This window comes from Pyrus communis, chromosome 13 (genome assembly GCF_041283825.1).
Source record: "Pyrus communis isolate YQ-2024b chromosome 13, ASM4128382v1, whole genome shotgun sequence".
NCBI lineage: Eukaryota > Viridiplantae > Streptophyta > Magnoliopsida > Rosales > Rosaceae > Pyrus > Pyrus communis.
Window position 1 is genome coordinate 21,244,103 of NC_142577.1, and position 8,856 is coordinate 21,252,958.

The following is an 8,856-nucleotide window of genomic DNA, read 5'->3' on the forward strand; positions in this document are numbered from 1 at the left end:
AATTAAACAGGTTGAGAGTATATACATCGATCATGCATATCCATAGCAGATATACAGAAGCAGCAACAAACATCTGATAGCTTCTTTGTAATGCATGAGTTATCACCATGCTGCTCATTCACCTGGAGCATGTTTGACGCCAAATAAAATGCAACCAACTCCTAGATTATATGGAATCTACAGGGATGCAAGTGTGCCACTTTGAGCATGTTTGATACTGGGAAGGATAAGACTACTAAACAGATTCCGGAACCTAAAAAGAAGACTACGAGTTTGAGGCCTAAACCGAACCAATCCGGTTAAACAGCGATACTAGTTGACGCCTTATACTATATATGGTGTGGGACCTCACTATATATGGTGTGGAGAGAATGAGCATGTATGCGAGTCCTCCTCCTTTTATGGACCAGTAAAGGGTGAAATCTTTGTGCGACTTGTTGCTATATAATGAGGAGCCTTAATTTCTACTAATAACATTAATATCCCTATTTGTTTGTCCCTAATTTCTAAGTTCTCTCATAAACATCTACTTTTTCTAATCCTTCTCCTAGTGAAAGTCATTCACTGTTTGTTTCTGATATTCCAAAGACGTGAAGAACTACCCAGAAAAAGGCAGGAGGTTATTTCAAATCCAGTAAATAAGGATGATAAGCATGACAAGAAACCAGTAAGTTCTTGTTCAATTCCAAAGGACACGGATAAATACAAAATTGAAGTTCCAGATCAAGATTGTTCCGCGTTCTTACGTAGTACAAGGCCGCACAGATACATGGAAACCACTATTTCTAATTAAGAAGCACGGCACTTATTTCAAATCCATTTTTACCTTTTGCAGCATCATTTGAATAAAATAAAGGGAAAAAGTGAGATGCTAGTATAAAACATTAGTAATTAAGCTCTTCCAATAAAGTTGGGCACAGGGGAAGTAGCAGCTAGTTTATTTACATGTACGGTTATGGATAAAACTAGAACAAAAACCCTAGCAGACTGCGTATGTATTTTCTAATTTTAATGCATGTGTCTTCCTCGTTTAATAAAGAAGTCAATTTCTGGATTAGTGAGTAATGAAAACCAAGTTTTAACATCCATGTAACCACAAACCAAAACAAGGTTTACCACTTCTTTAATTGAGCAGTCAACAAGTCCAGTTAGATTTTTCAGTTTATTAGGTGACACCGTATCACCACGTCACTCGTGCTACTGCAGATTTTTCAGTTTATTAGGTGACACCGTATCACCACGTCACTCATGCTACTGCCATTGAAATCTGTCATCTGTTCTATATTTTTACAATCGGATTTAAAACCGAGTTTAACGTTTTCTAGGAATATAAAATTAAACATAAAAAAGTCTGGAAATTTTAAATTCAATTCGGAAAACATTTTGATGTCCTTGAAAATTTTAAAGATTGAAGAATAGGAGGCATATCGATCATTCGCAAATAAAATCTTATAAAAATTCAAAGACTTGCATGTATGATGACAAGGAGAGTTGCATACCACAAAACCATTATCACACAGAATTGCAGGAAGGAGAAGAAACAGAAAGGGAGCGACGGCAGCAATGGAAGGCCGTTGGGTTGAAGGCTGGGGTCGACTATGGTGGGAGATTGTCGGACTGCCATTAGGAAGAGAAATTTTTTATTGTAACGGGAATACGAGTGGTACATCATATGATTTTATGCAAATGGTGGAAAATTTTATTTTTTAAGGTAATAACTTTTTAACACACATGTCATACCATTTGTGTAATGACACGTGATGTACCGATATACCACCTTGTGTGTCGGTAACTCTGAAAAATCTCTCCACCGGGTGGGCGGGGGTTCTTTTGCTTTGTTTTTTTTTTATATTTTGTTTTTAAGGTATAAAATTGGTTAAAGTCCAGCTGTACAAATAAGGAAATATACAATGAATAGATGACAGATTTTCAATGGAAGTACCATCAGCAGACGTAGTATCACCTAATAATATCTCCAACTATAGCCTTGCCATCGAAATGACAATAGGCCTTAATATAGCATTCACTCAACGAAATAAAATCCAACGAAACTCGAAATTTAAATGAAGTAGTTTAGTTTGATCATGCTAATAGTTTGAGGGACTAACGAACAAATATTGACCATATTCATGACATGTTGAGAGTATTAAACTCAAATAGAAGAATTGAGGAACCTTATAAGTTTTTATAAGATTATTTGTTTTCTTCCAAAGGTAAGAGTTTTTATAAGGAGTTGAGTTACTTTATATTATAAATTGATTTTATAGTGAACTTTTTTTATTTTCTTCACGACCTACCCTATTTGGGTTGCGGTCATAGGAAAATAAAGGGAAAATAAAGATGATTGGTGTATTGGAAAGAATATGGACCTGGCATAGTTGTGTATTTTTTTTGGGAACTAATGATATTATCTACAATAAGGGAGTGGAAGTGGGCTTAGCATCACAATGAGCTAGCAATAATGTGGTTCAAATTCTCCTTGGGTGAGAATCGAACCTAAGACCTCACACTTACAAGTGAAGAGGAATGTCACTAAACCGTAGTACTAAGTGGTGACATAGTCGTGTATTTGATTGCATAGACTTACTGAATTGCTAATATTTGGTTGACTAGTCATGCATAATTAGGATAATAAAAAAGAAGGGTAATGATAGAGAGACTAAATTAGGATTATTAATTAATTGTTAATAAACGTACTAATTATTATTAATAACACGTCATTTATTTTTCAAATTTTGTCTTTCTAACATCACTCAGAAAGAAGATAAGATCATTTCTACTAAAAAATAATAAAAATAAATAAATAAATAAATAAAACCGTGATAAGTGATCACCCATTTATCACTCACATTTATCACTCACAGGCCCAAATATTAATCAAGCCTGATGATTAACAAACTTACTTTTTATATAAATGTTTAAAGAGAGAGTAAACACCAAACTGCCGGCAAAAACACGACATCTTCATTTCAAGCACATATCCGAAACATAAAAGGGGACATACAGATAAGAAAGAAAAACGGTATAGCACATTGCACATCAATGGTCAATTGGAGGAAATAGAACAGGGCGGATTGCAAGATTCATTTGGTGAAAAAAAAAATGATAACTCACTAAATTTAGGGCATATTATTGAAGCAAAAAATGAATGTAAACTTTAAATTTTTCTCTAGTTACTTAGTACCATGGTTTAGTGATATTTTTTTCACTTGTAAGTGAAACGTTTTAGGTTCAATTTTCGTCAAAAGTGAATTTGAACCACATTATTGTTAGTATATTGTGAGGCTTAACTCACTCCCCCACCCCTTAATGTAAATAACATCGTTTGTTCAAAAAAAAAAAAAAAAAAAAAACTTTTATTCAAGTTTGAAGGTAGAAGATGTGTCATGAAGAAAACATGCATTTCCAATGTTACATCACAACCCGGGACCAATAACTCAACAAGTATACCTGCACATGAGTCGGAACCACTTAAAATGGTATGTACGACAGGACTGGGTGTAAATAAATACGCTCAAGTTCTACGATCACGTGAAGACTGTACGAATGATCGCGGGTCACCTACGAGTTGGAGCCACCTATAGTGGTCTGTACGACAAGACTGTGCACCTAACTTGGATCCAAGGTGAGCGTATGGTGCGGGAGGTGAACATCACGTGAAGGACTGTGCCCTGACCACGGGCGGAAGCACTAACACCAGGGTGCAAGTTATGAGCTATAGATTCATCTCAGCATAATCATGCAACTCACATCAACAATCTATAAACTCACTTAGAACTTACCTGAGTGTCCGCACGTCAAACATAAATATGTGCAACTACTAAGTGCATATTCTAAATATAAAACATTTGGCATGGCATATATGTGGATTTTGCTATTTCGAACGTGGTTTTCGATATATGTATATACTCTATTTTCTGGGGAAACTATATAGGTTTTACAGCGAGGGGTTACTACCTTTGATAAATGAAATGGTATTTGAAAAGCTTTGTTTTTGTCCACTCACGTTTTCTGTTTTTTGCCCCTCCAGGTTCTAGTAGCAAAGTTTCCATATCGACGAGGATTCGTGACATATCCCCGTATGGGTGGCTTCCTAAGATGGTATAAGCCTTATCTTACCTTACTGTACTTTACTTATGCTCTGTAATCATGTGTGAAGTGAGTTCGTTCCCGCTCACCAGCGCACTCTAGTATTTAGGCACTATTAGGTTTAAATTTATTCACACTTTTCCTCATCATCACACTTTATGGCTTCGTCACCTTCCAGGTGTCGGCCAACACAGCTCGATTCGGAGTTCTAGTGGACATTCCATGTTGGGGTGTGTCATCCAATCCTAGCAAGGTGGAAGGGGTAAATGCGTGCACTGTTGTACAAACGCCTCGTATGGATCTTGTTTTCAATGGACTCCGATAACCAAACCATAAAAAACACAAAAAACACTAAGAAAAAAGAAAAGAAAATACATACACAGAAGTACAAAGAATAATAGCAGTTCAACCAAACTTGCTTATGTCACTCAGACAATAATTTACTGGATATTTCACTATTTGTCATGGAAACTATATATTGGTTTACAAGTCCGTTACTCTCAACTCTACGTCTAATTATTAACTATGAAAATCAAGCTAAGCATTGATCAAGAATCAGAGAAAATGAAGAAAATGAAGCAAGAAACTTAGAGAAAAAGAAGAGCCTTGGACAAGCTTTTCATTTCAAATTGAGCTATTACAAGAATATCCAAAATAAAGGAATACAACAAATTTCTTAATGACCAAGAAACCCCTCATCCAGTCTAACTAAACTTTCCAAATCTAATCCAAATAACTAATCTTTAAAGCCAAATCTTTGTGTTTTAGCTGACATAGCATATAAAGATGTAATGCTGCCACGTGGCTACACTTATCATTAATATATCTCAGTTCTCGCATTTTTTGAAGTGTCTCCCTTTATGCTACTAGTTTGAAGCCTAACCAGTTGAAGTTTGGCCCTTGGGAATACTCATAAATGAATGAAACCATGCTTTATTTGATTTAGTTCACATACGGTGAAAGAGTGCTTTTTGGCTTACCATCCTTGGTTTGGTGGTAATGCTCATTACACATATTTATTATTATTAGATAAATTTAATTTTTAAGATTTATATCTATTTCTTACACAAATCTCAAAATTTAAACTCATTTAACAGTGATAATAAGGTGATGAGCATTATCATTACTTGAGGACAGTAAACCCAGCTAATCAGTGAGAATCTGATTCACATGGGTCCGGTAACTGACTGATTGCCACCCTTTGATTAAGCTTTAAGAAATTGGAATTTTGAGATATTAATTAAAAACTTGAGGATGGATCGATGATGCTGATAAATGATATTCGAAAGAAGTAGAAACCGTACAGATTTTTCTTCATATTTTAGCTTTATTCCTTTCTTTATGACCCAACAGAGACTTGGAACAACCTGCATATTTGTGCGTTAGATTGGGTAGAGACCAACTCAATTATTAAATTGTTGGCTTATTAATCACACATGAACCATCAGACGAAGTAATTAAATATATACAAAAAAAAGACCAAAGAAGATGCGTGGCACCAATTATAAAGGATCTTAATTAATATAGAGAATTGTTATTAGCACTTCAAAAATCTCATTACACACTCTAAACTTTCTATATTTAGAAAGAAAAATACACTTATGAGAAGTGTAGAATGAGATTTTTAGAGTGACAATAACACTTCCCTTAATATATTTAGTTATACCTTCTAGACCCAAATAAAGGAGAAAAAAAGTTCTAAATTCTAAGCATGTTTGGTACTCTACTTGAATCCAACTTTTTAAATTCAAAAACAATTTTCAAGTTTTAGGCTTTGAAAACTTGCTTGGTAGGACTATTTTAAAAAACTGCTCAAGACTAATTAAAAAATATAGTCTATTATCTAAAAACACAAAAAGTGAGTTTTTAGAGTTTTTAAACATAAACTCACTTATTTCTTTTCTCTCCCTCCTCCCCTCTCATTCCAAATCTATCTCTCTCTTTTCTTATTTCTCTCTCCTCATTCTCTTTTTTTTTCCCCCTTTTTTGTTTCTCTTCCAATCCACTATCTTCATTCTCCCGATTCTTTCTCTCATTTCTCTTCCTCTCTATCTCCTCCGATCCTTTCACTTCTTTTTTTTTTCCTCCAATCATCTCTTACTTTCTTTCCTCCTCTCTCCTCTTTCTCTCTTAACCCCCTCTTTTTAAATCTCCTTGTCCAATTTAAATTGTAAGATTCAAAAATTTTAAATCACATACCAAACAAATTTTTAAGTCTTTAGAAAAAATTGTTTTCAAGAAAAATTCTTAAGAAATGTTTTGAGAAATTATTAAAATTTTCAAATAGGATACCAAACACGCCCTCTCCTTTTGGCATACTTCTTTCCTAATGATCTTATATTAATTTGTTGCACTGAGGCATAAAAATCATGTTATTCCTAACTTACCCCCTCCCTAATTAATGGCAGCTAGATGCTCCAGAAGCTCCCTTAATTTGAACATCGCTAAACTCTGTTCGTGGAGAGAATGATAAACAATGTCTGGCTACAACTTGGTTTGTGGAATTGATAAACATTGTTTGGCACCTAGCGTATAACGCATGTTAAAATTACATAGCACGTCTGTTAAAAATTACCCATGAAAAATACAATTCGAGAAATTTATGCATTAATTATAATTTGTTTATATGACATAATTAGTTTCCTTGAGGTTCAAGGCCGAAACGATAGAGGAAGACCTAAGAAAATTTTGAAAGAGACTCTAAGAAAAGACTTAAGAGTACTTGGATCTAACGAAGGACATGACACGGAACCGAGCGCAATGACGTTCTAGAATTTATATAGCCGACCCCATTAACTGGGAAAATGTTTTGTTGTTGTTGTTGTCGTCGTCTTGGCAACGGCAAATCAATGGGACACTTTACAAATGTGAAGAACCTTACCTCCAATCCCTGAATTGAGCTAATCAAATACCAATTAAACTCTAACAACCTCAATTAAGCCGAAGAACATGAAAAGGATGTACTACCAAAGCCAATGGGATTATCATATAACTCTCAGACTCCGTGGATGGTTATTTGAAGGTTCTAGATTTCAGTTGGGAAGAAAATTGTTAAACAAAACAATCAAAATTTTAAGCCAACATTAAAAGCCAATAACGTATACAATTTTGAAATAATATACGGGGCAGGCAAAACAAACCCATTAGAAAATCTTAGTGCAACACATACAACTTTCATATGAAATTTAGACTGTATAATCCACTTACATATGAAATACAATAATCTTCTAAAAGCATTCAATCAAGTGAAAATGAACATAAAAGCATTCAATCATCTGATTATTTTCTCGGGGTGTGATATCCACTCATCTCATTTTACTTCTCACACACTTTTTTAATTTTCAGCCGTCAAATCGGATGAATTGAAAAAGATCAACGGACATAAATTATCAAGAGGTGTGTGATAAGTAAAATAGGGTGTGAATAGCACACCCTATTTTCTCATCCAACTTGCTTAGCAACCAAACAGGAAATTGAATAGGTTGTCAACCAAGGTTAGAAAATGGAGTCATATTTTTTATTGCGCACCAACAGAAAAGGGTAAGCATTGTGTCTTCGGCACGTTGTGCTCAGTTTTACCAAACACGGGTCAAATAACAAAGAAACCAATTACCAATGAACAGGCTCTAATTCTGAACATTCAACAATCTCACTATCTTCACCAAGAAAGCAGTCTCCGACCGGCTTCCACATGAATCTTTGTTCATTACACCAACTTTCAGATCCACCATAACCTCAACCTTTGTACAAAGAAAGCTAAATAACAAACAAATCAAACTCTCTGCCAAAACCAGAGTAGAAATCTCAAAATTTGTCACTCTACCTACCAAAACCACCCCAACTACTCAGATTACCAAATCCCAGTTCACAAATCTCACCCTAACAACATATTCACCATTACCCACTTCCCCAAATCACAAAGATCACGCACTCTACCAAAATCAAAACCCTAAGATCTCACCAACAAAAAACAACCCACCAATTAAAAAAATCACAGATTTGGAACCATTCCATCCCGAACTAAATCACAGATTTGCAATCAATTAAAAAAACATTGAGAGAGAGAGAGAGATGTGAAGGGACCTTCGAAATTGAGGAAAGGGTGAGAAATTCCGACGGAGGTTGGAGCGGAGGAAGAGCAGATGGGTGGGTAGTGGCTGCTGTCTTCCTTCGTCTTTGTCTTCGTCTAATGGAGTGGGAGAAAAGAGTGAGATGGACTGAGAGAGAGGGCGAGATGAGCGAGAGGGACGAGAGAGACCGATCGAGTGGCTGCTGGACTCTTTTCTTCAATTGCACCCCCATTTTGTCCAATTTTTTTTTTTTTTTTTTTTTTTGAAAAGCGCTTATTTTCTTCAATTGCACCGTCAAAATTTTAACAATTTGCGCAATGCATGTATACATTATGACGTCGTGCAAAGACTTTTTGCGCAACGATTTGCACTAGTTATATATATATTTTAAATTTTATAAAATTTACTGAAAATGTAACTTTACTCTCTTCAAATTCAATTTTTTTTTTTTTTTACATAAAACCCATAAAAATATTTTTTTTCAAGCAAAAACCTAATCCGAACTACAATAATAAATTTAAAGCTGCTTAATAAATATACATACCATTCAATTTTTTTAAATCTTATACGTACAAAATAACTAAATTTAAAGCTACTTAATAAATATGTGAGTGTGTGTGTGTGTATATATATATATCATTTTGATGGGATACGCAATATACAAAACTAGTTTCAATGATCCAACCGTCAAACTTGT

At 34.7% G+C, this 8,856-nt stretch overlaps 1 long non-coding RNA gene across 1 annotated transcript; it reads right to left on the reverse strand.

Moving 5' to 3' along the window:
- Positions 1-4,676: 4,676 nt before the first annotated feature.
- LOC148691933 (uncharacterized) lies at positions 4,677-8,468 on the reverse strand. Its single transcript, XR_015954681.1, has 2 exons — positions 8,173-8,468; positions 4,677-5,456 (listed from the first exon to the last, which is right to left on the reverse strand). It is a non-coding gene; the product is annotated as an uncharacterized LOC148691933 (long non-coding RNA).
- Positions 8,469-8,856: the final 388 nt, after the last annotated feature.